This window comes from Aedes albopictus, chromosome 3 (genome assembly GCF_035046485.1).
Source record: "Aedes albopictus strain Foshan chromosome 3, AalbF5, whole genome shotgun sequence".
NCBI lineage: Eukaryota > Metazoa > Arthropoda > Insecta > Diptera > Culicidae > Aedes > Aedes albopictus.
Genome location: NC_085138.1, coordinates 20,797,199 through 20,809,994, shown reverse-complemented (window position 1 = coordinate 20,809,994; position 12,796 = coordinate 20,797,199). Strand labels below are relative to the sequence as shown.

The window sequence follows — 12,796 nt, the reverse complement described above, 5'->3', positions numbered from 1 at the left end:
GTAGTGGTATCGGATTGAGCCGAGTCAAAAAGGTTCGCGTGTTGGAAGCAATACAGATGAAGGAGATTCTAGTAACCAAAGTTGTACCGATCGGATGTGTTTTTGAAATCATCCTTCGTTACGACAGTTAGGTTTGGTGGTGTAATAAAGAATTATCCGAAGTGTAAAAAACAGCAAACTTCGACTTATAATCGGTGAAACTTTAAACGGAGAATTTACCTTCTCACTATACAAAAATACATCTCAGTACTTCAAATCTAGTACTTCACCAATCGTGTCCTATAGGACAAATCGGTGAAGTACTAGATTTGTAGTAATGAGCTGAATTTTAGTATGATGAGAAGGTCAACTCTCCGTTTCTGCAATGAAATGGTGTAAAAAGCGTGAGTATTATGATTCCTTGCCTAATTTGATGCTGTTTGAGCAAAACTTTGGACAACAGTGTTGTTGTTTTCTCCATTTCTTACAACATAAACAACATAGTTATCCAAAATTTTGCTCAAACAGCATCAAATTAGGCAAGGAATCATAATTCCCACGATTTTTGCACCATTTGATTGCAGAAACGGAGAATTGACCTTCTCACCATACTAAAACTCAGCTCATTACTACAAATCTAGTACTACACCGAACCGAAATTCATGTCAAAACAAAATATAAACATCCTTATGGTATTTCCATTCATTCGGATACCTTTGCACTTAATGAAGAAGTTTACCAAATTTTTGAGAAAATTTTTAGCCCAAAGAAACATATGACTTAACCGTATTTTCACAGACAAACGTAAACGTAACACTTGCGAAATTTCCATCGACCACGCTTTTAACGATTATTTTAAAGTTTCATAGTTGTGGCTCTCAGAACCAAGCGCGCGCGCATCGTTTTTCTATGCGTTTGACGTTTTACACTAGCGCCTTCTGTTGACGATATTGCACAACACAGTGCACAGTGGGAAAAATTGAACCCGAAACACGACTAAATTCATTTTCTCAGCTGGGTAACGGGTTCTGCCAACGGCTGAGACCATTTTCGCTTGGAAAAAGTGTGCTGAATCGATTGGTGGGGGTCTCTTTGGCCGGCGGCCTCACCCTGGCCAGCTAGAGGGCCAGAATCAACCCGAGTTCCTTACGGAAAGCAAAATCATTGTCATCCAAGAATACTTTCGCACCCGATATTTTTTTCGGAAGCCGCAAATCAGAAGTCAACCGCGCTCCGGATAATATCAGTTGCATATTATGGTCCAATTGTGGTTCCGGAACAATCCGGGACAACCCGGAACATTAGGGTGGGGCTAATTTAAAAAAATCCCTCTGAGATATGATTTCCCAAATGGAAATCGATCTACTAGTCGAAATAAGTAAGCTGTACAAAAATGAGTGATTTTGGTTGATCTTTAGGGGTGGCGCAAAGGGTTTAAGGGATTTTTATTCAAGAGCAAACCTTTAACCCTTCCGTTACCAACCCCCTTTCCCCCCCCCCCCCCCTATCGAGAGTGCGAAAAAATACTCTTTTCGTTATAACTTTTTTGTTTTACAATATTTTTCGACCAAATTTTGACACAATAAGCGGATATCCTTCTAATTTAAGGATTTGCTAGGGATTGTTGAAATGGCCACCTGGTTCCGGAGTTATTCCGGAATCAAAATGGGTCATTCGTTTTGGCCATTTTGGAAAAAGTAAATTTTCGATATGAGAGCCGTTCAGTTTTCAGACCTAAGTGCACTAGAATGATAGAAAAAAATTGTCTAGAAGCCCATCCCGGTCACTACGTGCCTTGGAACCCGTTTTACGGATGTTCCGGGGAACCGGTTCCGGGGTCAATTTTTGAATATGATTCAATACCATCATGCGACACCTCAAACTTCGTGGTTTTTCGAGATGCATCATTCTGTGCTGTTTTGGCGTTGTCTGAAACACTGTTGGCCATTTTGGAACCGGTATTCGGATTTCCCGAGAATCGGTTCCGGTGGTTCCCAATTTTCGAAAATAAACAAACACCATCATGCGACATATCAAACTTCATGATTTTGGAAATTATGGCGTTTTATTATAATGATTGACCACTTAGGATACATTTGGCCATTATGGAATCGGTATACAGATTTTCCGGAATCCAGTTCCGGGGCCAAGTTTTGAAAATGGTTCAATACCGTCATACGGCATCTCAAACATCGTGATTTTCAAAATACATCATTCTGGGCTAATATTGCGTTTTCTGAAATACTGTTCGCCATTTTAGAACCGGTATCCGGATTTCCCGGGAATCGGTTACGGTGGTTCCGGGGTCAATTTTTCGAAGATGAACACAAGGAATTTCTACGTAGGTTCTTCCAGTAATTCCTCTGGAAATTCCTCTAGGAATTCCTCTGGAAATTCCTCTAGGAATTCCTCTGGAAATTCCTCTAGGAATTCCTCCGGAAAATCCTCCAGGAATTCCACCAGGAATTCCTCCGGAAATTCCTCCAGGAATTCCTCCGGAAATTCCTCCAGGAATTCCTCCGGAAATTCCTCCAGGAATTCCTCCGGAAATTCCTCCAGGAATTCCTCCGGAAATTCCTCCAGGAATTCCTCCGGAAATTCCTCCAGGAATTCCTCCGGAAATTCCTCCAGGAATTCCTCCGGAAATTCCTCCAGGAATTCCTCCGGAAATTCCTCCAGGAATTCCTCCGGAAATTCCTCCAGGAATTCCTCCGGAAATTCCTCCAGGAATTCCTCCGGAAATTCCTCCAGGAATTCCTCCGGAAATTCCTCCAGGAATTCCTCCGGAAATTCCTCCAGGAATTCCTCCAGGAATTCCTCCGGAAATTCCTCCAGGAATTCCTCCGGAAATTCCTCCAGGAATTCCTCCGGAAATTCCTCCAGGAATTCCTCCAGGAATTCCTCCGGAAATTCCTCCAGGAATTCCTCCGGAAATTCCTCCAGGAATTCCTCCGGAAATTCCTCCAGGAATTCCTCCGGAAATTCCTCCAGGAATTCCTCCGGAAATTCCTCCAGGAATTCCTCCGGAAATTCCTCCAGGAATTCCTCCGGAAATTCCTCCAGGAATTCCTCCGGAAATTCCTCCAGGAATTCCTCCGGAAATTCCTCCAGGAATTTCTCCGGAAATTCATCCAGGAATTCCTCCGGAAATTCCTCCAGGAATTCCTCCGGAAATTCCTCCAGGAATTCCTCCGGAAATTCCTCCAGGAATTCCTCCGGAAATTCCTCCAGGAATTCCTCCGGAAATTCCTCCAGGAATTCCTCCGGAAATTCCTCCAGGAATTCCTCCGGAAATTCCTCCAGGAATTCCTCCGGAAATTCCTCCAGGAATTCCTCCGGAAATTCCTCCAGGAATTCCTCCGGAAATTCCTCCAGGAATTCCTCCGGAAATTCCTCCAGGAATTCCTCCGGAAATTCCTCCAGGAATTCCTCCGGAAATTCCTCCAGGAATTCCTCCGGAAATTCCTCCAGGAATTCCTCCGGAAATTCCTCCAGGAATTCCTCCGGAAATTCCTCCAGGAATTCCTCCGGAAATTCCTCCAGGAATTCCTTCGGAAATTCCTCCAGGAATTCCTTCGGAAATTCCTCCAGGAATTCCTTCGGAAATTCCTCCAGGAATTCCTTCGGAAATTCCTCCAGGAATTCCTTCGGAAATTCCTCCAGGAATTCCTTCGGAAATTCCTCCAGGAATTCCTTCGGAAATTCCTCCAGGAATTGCTTCGGAAATTCCTCCAGGAATTCCTTCGGAAATTCCTCCAGGAATTCCTTCGGAAATTCCTCCAGGAATTCCTTCGGAAATTCCTCCAGGAATTCCTTCGGAAATTCCTCCAGGAATTCCTTCGGAAATTCCTCCAGGAATTCCTTCGGAAATTCCTCCAGGAATTCCTTCGGAAATTCCTCCAGGAATTCCTCCGGAAATTCCTCCAGGAGTTCCTTCGGAAATTCCTCCAGGAGTTCCTTCGGAAATTCCTGCAGGAATTCCGCCAGAAATTCCTCCAGGAGGAACTTCCTGGCAAAATTCCTGGAAGAACTTCTAGAGAAATTCCTAGAAGATCTCCTGGAAGGATTCCTGAAGGAATTTGTGGAGGAACTCCTTGAGGAATGCTCGGTGGTACTCCCAGAGGAACTTCTGGAGAAACTTACTGGGAGAATTCCTGAAGAAATTTCTCAATGAACTATGGAAGGAATTTCCGAAAGAACTCCTGGCGGAAAATTTTGAGGAAATTCCTGGAGGAATCTTTGGAAAATTTTCCGAAGGAAGTCTGGCAGGAATTCTCATAAAAACTCATAAACTCATAACAACTTCAGGAGGAACTTCATGGAGAAATTCTTGGAGGAATTTACGGAGAAGCTCCTGATGGAATCTTTGGTGGAGCTTTGGAGATATTCTTTAGGTGATACCTGTTTGAATTTTCGGAAAAATGTATTTCAGAGATAGATTCAGGTAATTTTCAGAAACTGTAAATGTTTGATTAAATTATAACAATTGATTTCAAAATTCAAAACGGGTTTCTAGTATTTGTTTAATCCGCTACGAAATGTACCCAGAAGTTCTCTAAGTATTCCAGGTTTTCCCTGTTACATATAATTACCTGAAGATTCCTGGTTTTCAGGTGTTTTCCAAATAGTAGACACCCTGATTTCATAAGGACTCTGGAGCACCCCACAATTATTCTGGAAGCATCCCAGAAGAATTCGGAAAGCATTCAAAAATGAATCTTGAAGCATTTCCAAAGAATTCTGAAAGCAACCCAGATGGATTCTAGAAGCATCCCTGATGGATTCTGGAAGCAGCTTATAAAGGAATCTAGAAGCATCCATGTTGGATTTTGAAAGCACACCCGAAGGATTCTGGAAGCATCCTGGAACGAATCTGGTAACATCCTACAAAAAATCAAGAAGCATTCCAAAATAATTCTGCATGCATCCCAGAAGGTAAAGTAAAATTTTTGCTAGAGCAAACCTTCAAAAAACGTTTCAAATTTAATTTTCAATCATAATTTTTCTAGACTAAATCGGTGATTCTAGAACCCAGTTGTGTTCAAAATTGCGTTATATTGCTTTCCGAGATGTTTGAAAAAAAAAAAGTCATATTTTGGTATCTAACCCAAAAAATACCAAAATACGCCTTTTTTGAAATATCTCAGAAACCAATAGAGATGTGGCAATTTCGAGCACAAATTTGGCCCAAACGGGTTCTAAAATCACCGATTTAGTCTAGAAAAATTATGTTTGAAAATTTAGTTTTAAATGTTTTTTAAAGGTTTGCTCTAGAAAAAAAAATCCCTTAAACCCTTTGCGCCACCCCTAAAGATCAACCAAAATCACTCATTTTTGTACAGCTTACTTATTTCGACTAGTAGATCGATTTCCATTTGGGAAATCATATCTCAGAGGGATTTTTTAAAATTAGCCCCACCCTAATGTTCCGGGTTGTCCCGGATTGTTCCGGAACCACAATTGGACCATAATATGCAACTGATATTATCCGGAGCGCGGTTGACTTCTGATTTGCGGCTTCCGAAGAAAATATCGGGTGCGAAAGTATTCTTGGATGACAATGATTTTGCTTTCCGTAAGGAACTCGGGTTGATTCTGGCCCTCTAGCTGGCCAGGGTGAGGCCGCCGGCCAAAGAGACCCCCACCAATCGATTCAGCACACTTTTTCCAAGCGAAAATGGTCTCAGCCGTTGGCAGAACCCGTTACCCAGCTGAGAAAATGAATTTAGTCGTGTTTCGGGTTCAATTTTTCCCACTGTGCAGTGATTCGTGCAACTTTCCCACCAGATGATGGTAGTGTGAACTGGGCGATGAATTTCCATGAAAATCGTTCAAGGTGTTACGTCTGTTTGTCTGTGGTATTTTCTTATCAAGGTCGCCATACTTCAAAGTTCCATTATAATGTGAGATGATCACAATCATCAAAGTTTTCCATATTTATTCATCAACCATGCAAATATATATTCGTATGAATTTTTGAGCGATTTTATCTCAACGGAGTACAGACATACAGAGGTACACTGCAAAGCACAGCATCATTGGCGTATCTAGGATTTTTACCTAGGGGGTGCCTAGGGGGTGCCAGATCCAATGGCTTCCAGTACTACTGCGTTGCGGGAAAAACTAGCCTTCGCGCACTTAATGAACTTAACTTTCTTCGCGAAAACCCCTCTATTTTGTTGATTGAAAACAATCATGTGCTCAAGAATACATTTTCAGAGCAATTGTGAGAAATTAAAGCTTTAAAAACTACAAAATTGCATAATACACGAGATATTTATTTTCGTTTCAAATTTAATTTATATTTATAATTTAATTTATAATTATGATTCAAAATCGGTCAAAACTTCAGCTTCGTACAGAATTCCGTTTGCAAGATACATTGGGAGGTTTTGAAACTCGACTCCAACTAGTCGAGTCAGGTCTGTACTACGGAAAATTTGTGCTTTAGACAATTCTTTAGGGATTATTCCCGGTAATTTATTTGCAAACTGTTTTGCAATTCGTTTGTCAATTCAAAATCCTTTTAGAAATGTTTTAATAATTCCCATGGAATCAGCAAATTTCCCCGGCCCTTTCTTTGATTCCGCTTTCGCAATTTTATTGAGAATTTCTTCGGTAATATGTTAGGAATTTGTTACATAACAGCTTCCGGTACATTATCTAAATATTTCATCGGTACATTGGAAACTTCATAAGCAATTCCTGTAGGAGTTTATTTGGCATTTTTGTTAAATTCCTTCGGCATTTCTTCGTGAGCTACTTCGCCATTTTTTTGCAGTCTCTGAAGCTTTTCTTTTTTAATTATGCCAACAATGATTTTGGTATTTGTTTTTTTTTTGTATTTTCTATAATAACGCTTCCGGCAATTTCTTTAAGAATCTCTTCGATGATACTTCTGGTAAATCATTCGATAATGACTCTGAGAACAACCTCAAAAATTTCTTGGGAAATGTCTCAGGCGATTCTTTTTTTTTATCGTGAATTTCATCGGTATTTTTTTGAATTTCTTTATATACAGGGGATACTCAAAATAACTGGGACAGGTACAATTTTCACTTTTCAAAAAATGTTCAATTAGCTGTAACTTTTCGAAAAGGGCATCAAATATTTTCAAATTTCCACTGTGAGTTCATTACCTAGTTGTATCACTGATTCAATTTTGGGAAAGATCGGGCTTTTCTACATGAAGTTAGAAAGATTCTAGAAAAAGGTATAATTATCCGATAGCCAACTTTGAGCTGTTATATCTCCGGAATCAATGAACCGAATGCAATGAAATTTTGATCACTTATGACTAATATAATGAACTTTGAAAAAAATTTGACTTAATTTGAAATTATTATTTAGTAAATTTATCTATTTTTCATTTTCATTCCATTACAATTTAATGCCGGCAATTTGGTTGCTTTCCTTCGAAACATAAATATATTCAAGTCAATTAGAGGGAATTTAAATGAACTATAATTCGACAATGATTTTTCTTAAGGGCCTAACTGACTTGATCGATTTCTCTTCGTCAACTCTCTCTTTCGCTAAAAACTTGATCAAAACAAACAAAATCATTATTCTTTTTGTTTCTAGAGCAAGATGTAGTCGTCGTCTTCGCATTTCAACCAAAAAATCTTTGGGAAACTTAATACACTTTTGAAACGATGATGAAGTTTCGGATAAATTGGTGTTATATTAGAAAAATAATCTAATCGTTTTAATATTCTTTCATGTAAAGATTTTTAAGTTTGGTCAAAAGTTTTTAATGGCTCATTATATTAGTCATAAATGATTAAAATTTTATTGCATTCGGTCGGTTGAATCCGGAGATATAACAGCTCAAAGTTGGCTATCGGATTATTATACCTTTTTCTAGAATCTTTTCAACTTCACATTAAAAAGCCCGATCTTTTCCAAGATTGGGCCACTAACACACAACTAGTTGATGAACTCACAGTAAAAATTTGAAAATATTCAATGCCCTTTTCCGAAAAATTACAACTAGTTGAACATTTTTTGATAAGTGAAAATTTTACCTGTCCCAGTTATTTTAAGAATCCCCTGTATGCCGAGTAGGTATTCGGTAATTTCAATAAGAGCTCTTTCGAAAATTTTTGTGTGAATTACTTTTATAATTCTTATGAGAATTCTTTAAAAAATTTCTTTGAGATTTTTTCCGTAATGATTTAGAAAATTCCTGCAGCAGGTTCATTCGGAATACCTTCAGCAATTCCGGAGAAACTTGCTTCAAAAGTTTCCATGGGAATTTCATCAGCAATTGGTTTGGAAATTTCTTAGGCAAATATTTTGAAGACCTCTCCGATTATAACTCTGGGAAGCTTCTTGTAATTTTTGTAAATTCTGGATTTTTTTAAAAACATCGGCATTTTTTAGAGCTCTTACAGTCAGAATTCAGAATTTGCATGCAAATTCTTTCAGCAATTCCTTTTGGAATTCTTTCTAAAATTCCTTCAGAGATTCCTTTGATAATTTCTCCAACAACTCCTTTAAACATTTCTCTGACATGGTTTTTTTTTTGGAAAATTATTTGGTAATTCCTTCTTCGGCGTATTCTTCGAGAGTTCCTTTGAAAATTTCGTTTTAAAGACATTCAAATTTTTTTATGAAAATTTCTTCAGTAATTCTTATATGTCGGCAATTTATTTGGATTTGGATTTGGCCAATTTCCTTTGAAACATTTTCATAATTTTTTCCTTAGGAAATTCTTAAAAGCATTTTAGAACAACTGCTTTAAAAATTTCTTCGATAATTTTAATGGAAATTTATTCGGCAAATCCTTTGGAGAACTAAATTGGTATTTCTTGTAGTTGAAAATCACTTCGAGAATTCCTTTGCAATTCATCCGATAATTCCATTTTCATATTTCTTCGGCTATTCTTTTGGAAATCGCAATTCCCTTGAAAATTCTTTGAGTAAGTCCAAATGAGAATTTTTTAAATTTCAAAAGGAATAGTCTAAGAATTTCCACATAAATGCCTGAAGAAATACCAAAAGAATTCCCAAAGAACATACCTAAAAAATTGTGAAATAAATCCCTAAAATTATTGTTTGAGAAATTTCCAAATTATGGGCCTAAGGAATTTCCAGAGAAATTGCCAAAAAGGCTTCCTATGAAAATTTCAAAAAAGAATTACTGAAGGATTTTCCAAACAAATTGCCAAAGAAATTCTCAAGGAAAATGTTAAATAGTGAAGAAACTCACAAAAGGACCGCTGAAAAAATTATCGATGAAATAGCCAAAGGAATTGTCAAAGAAATTTCGGAATAAATTTTCTAAAATATGCAAACAAAATTTGAAACAAATTGCCGAAGCAATTTTCAAATGCAATAAATGTAAAGTTAATGAAATCATGGAGAATTACAAAAAAATACGTTCAATGCTTCCAATGAGCTATTTGCTCTTTGAAGGAAGCACGACACTAGACAGGGGACTAGCATGCAACGCCCAGTGGCAAAGCCGAAAACTTTTCCTGACAGCTGCGGTGGGAATCGAACCCGTGCTCCTCAGCACATTGCAACTTAATACTTGGTGACACTAGCCACACGGCCTCGAATTGACGAAGAAATTTGCACAAGAACTGCAAAAGGAATTTCAGACATATTGCCGTTGAAATTTCAGAATAAAATTTCAAAGATATTGCTGATCAGCGTCTAACAGAACAACCACAGAAATTCTCAAAAAAAAAAAACAAACTTGCCGAAGAAATCCTCAAAGAAATTGCCAAAACAAGTTTAAAAGCAATTACCACAGAAATTCTCTATGAAAATAATGGAAAAGTATTGAAGGAATTTACTAATATATTTCCAATCATATATCCGAAAAAAATCCCAAGGGAATTGACGCACTATTTTCAATAGCATTACTTAAGTAATTTATAAAGCAATAATCAAGGAACTTTACAGGAATTACTAAATCAACTTACAAATATAAATTTTGTTGGCAAAAATTTTGATTGTAATTCTGATGTAAATACCGATGGAATTCCCAAAGAAATTTCTAAAGAAAATCACAATGATTTAAATAATTACCTACTAGATTTCCGAAGAAATGCTGAGTTCGATTTGTAAAACAAAATTTTCAATTGAACGTTCTTCATGTACCAGTAAAATTAGAGGGTTCGTTGTTGCGCACAATAGTGATTTCTAATTTAAACCTGTATCGCAATATAAAATAGGCATTCCTGTAGACATACCCTGATATTCATACGAACAGACGTTGCAAAGAAGGAGAGTCATTATACAGCTTGTCTCTCATTCTGCTGGAAGAGTCGATCTCAAATCCCCTCCTGCAATCGCAACAATCGTGTTTAATAGAAAGTTTCAATCGTATAGAAAAAAATGGAAAATATCATATAACAGGCTTTTAAAATTACTGTTTTTCATCTCTCTTGAAAATCATTCAATTTTTCATGTAATTATTTACGGGCAATAATATTTAATAGTAGCTTTACGAATAATGTCTAGTTCGAACCGAAAACACAATATTTCTGTACTACACATATTTTTTGTTGTTTTTTTAGTTCCTGTAATTCATACTTCTCACAATTGTTCTTGCAAATAATTTTCATGTGCAAGCTATAAAAAAGAGATTGTCGCTATGAACGTTGTGATAGATCCGAAAATACTAACATCCTGTACTGCCCATAATCGCATAAGAGTAACATTCAATAGGAGTAGGCATCGGAGAAAACGCAGCCCAAAGTTTGCAACTTTCGTTTGTATGGAAATGAACCTTATTTTGGAAATTTATAATGTTTAAAAATATTGAAATTTTGTTTGACAAAGTGTCTACATATTTTGTATTGAATAAGTCAACCGTGAGAAACCCACATCCCAACCAACATTTTGGAGACCAACTAATCTTGAAGCGTGGCTTTCAAAACCGCTCATAAAACCAAAAACGTTCTATTTTAGTTACATCATCGTACTTAGCTCTTCTAGTCTGTTTGACCGAAAAAAAAATACTAGAGATGTCACGCACTTAATATTTTATTACTACACGCTTTATTCAAACGAATTCGCTGGAATTGAATTGAATAACAACGAATACCATGAGAATTTGCCCAGAGAAACCACAAAAAAATCCGCGATTTGAGCCTAAATACCTCCAGCATAGATACACATAGTTTATATAATGTCTCAGGAAAATCCTTTTAGAGATTTCTAAACAAACTACTCAGCTAGGATTGAATATACACTATTTTGGTGCTTAATTTCCAGAAAGTATGTCTGCCGATTGTTCTTACCAATCCAAATCTCTAAAAATAAAACAGGTAATAAAGTAACTCCAGGCGTATTTAGTGTTTTGTTCAAATACGCCATTTATAAACATTGGAATAATCATATGAATTTTTAAATTTTAGGTGATTGTCAAGGATAAATTCTAGGGGGTGCCAAATTTATTCTAGGGGGTGCCAGGCACCCCTGGAACCCCCCCTAGCTACGCCAATGCACAGCATGTCCTCAGAATTTTAGTATGATGAGAAAGAAAACTAGTTTTTTTTTTAAACTGTTTCACATTTATTGGAATAACTCCACAGTGAATGCAAATATCGTTATGAATATTTGTAAAATCAAGTATGACACCGGATTGTGTAGAAACTTTATGAAAAATGGGTAAAAAATCATTTTTTTATTCAACGCAAAGGTTAATCTTAGAAGTTTTTCCTGAGAGAATAACAGAAGGAACTCTCGAGTAAATGCCTGGAGAAATTCTTGGAGGAACCCCATGAGGAATAGTAGTAAAATCCTTTTTTATTTATCAATTTTTGTGCAGTACAATTTTTTTACATGGCAATTGTTTTGCTCTTGGGCACTTCAGCTCTAGTTTAGTTGTTATTGTGTGTTACAATGATTGATGTCTGCTTATTTTATCAAGATTTTTTGTTCTGCCACAGGTTGGCAGGCCATGAGGAATGCCGGAAGCAATCCTATGAGGAATAATTCCTTAGGAATGCCAGGAAAGCTTTCTTAACAAATTCCTGGAAGAATTTATGTAGGAATCCCTGGAAAAATCTGACAGAATTCATGTCTGCAGTAGTTTCTGGACGAAATATTGAAGAAACCCGGGTAAAGGACAAGTACTGACGTTCAAAATATGATATTGGTTTGATTGAGATAAGAGGTAAAAGTACTGAAAGTAATAGCAAAAATTTGTTCTTGAACCATCTAACCAATAGCAAAATTTGATATTTGAAGATCAATCGAATAGCTCACTGCTTTTGGTTAGATCTTCCCAAGAGCTAAATGTGCTATTATGACGATATTCCAGGAGTAAATTTGAGATATTCTTTTCAGTACTTTTACCTCTTATCTCAAGCAAACAAATATCACTTTTTGATCTCCGTATCAAAATATGCTTTTATTGAGCTTTTTCCCTCTGCTCGGGAATTCTTACTTCTGGTAAGAAGTCCGGATTAATTCCTAGAAGAAATTCGTGCAGAAATATTTCGAATACTTAATTCCATAAGATTATATTGGAGCAATTTTTAGCGGAATTCTTGAGGGGATATATGAAATAATTTAAGATGGATTCACTGAAGGAAGTTGTTGGAAAATTCCTGGAGGAAACCGTCGATGCATCCTTGCAGACAGAAGTAGCTGTAAAACATTTCTGAAGGAATCACTCTCGGAACTCCGCAAGAATTCACTAATGAGAAATTCCTGAAGAAAACTTGGAGGAATTTGTGAAGGGGTTTCTGGAGTAGTTCATTAAAATAATCCCAGATTTTTTGCTCTTGACATGACGTTTGTTTAAATTGAATAATACGGAAAATTCGTGAATTTTGAGCTACTACGGCAACCA

The 12,796-nt window shown here is 37.1% G+C and overlaps 1 protein-coding gene across 1 annotated transcript in view; it reads right to left on the bottom strand.

The window, feature by feature from the left end:
* Positions 1–12,796, bottom strand: part of LOC109418312 (uncharacterized) — a 55,150-nt gene that overhangs the window by 16,692 nt on the left and 25,662 nt on the right. The window lies entirely within an intron of this gene.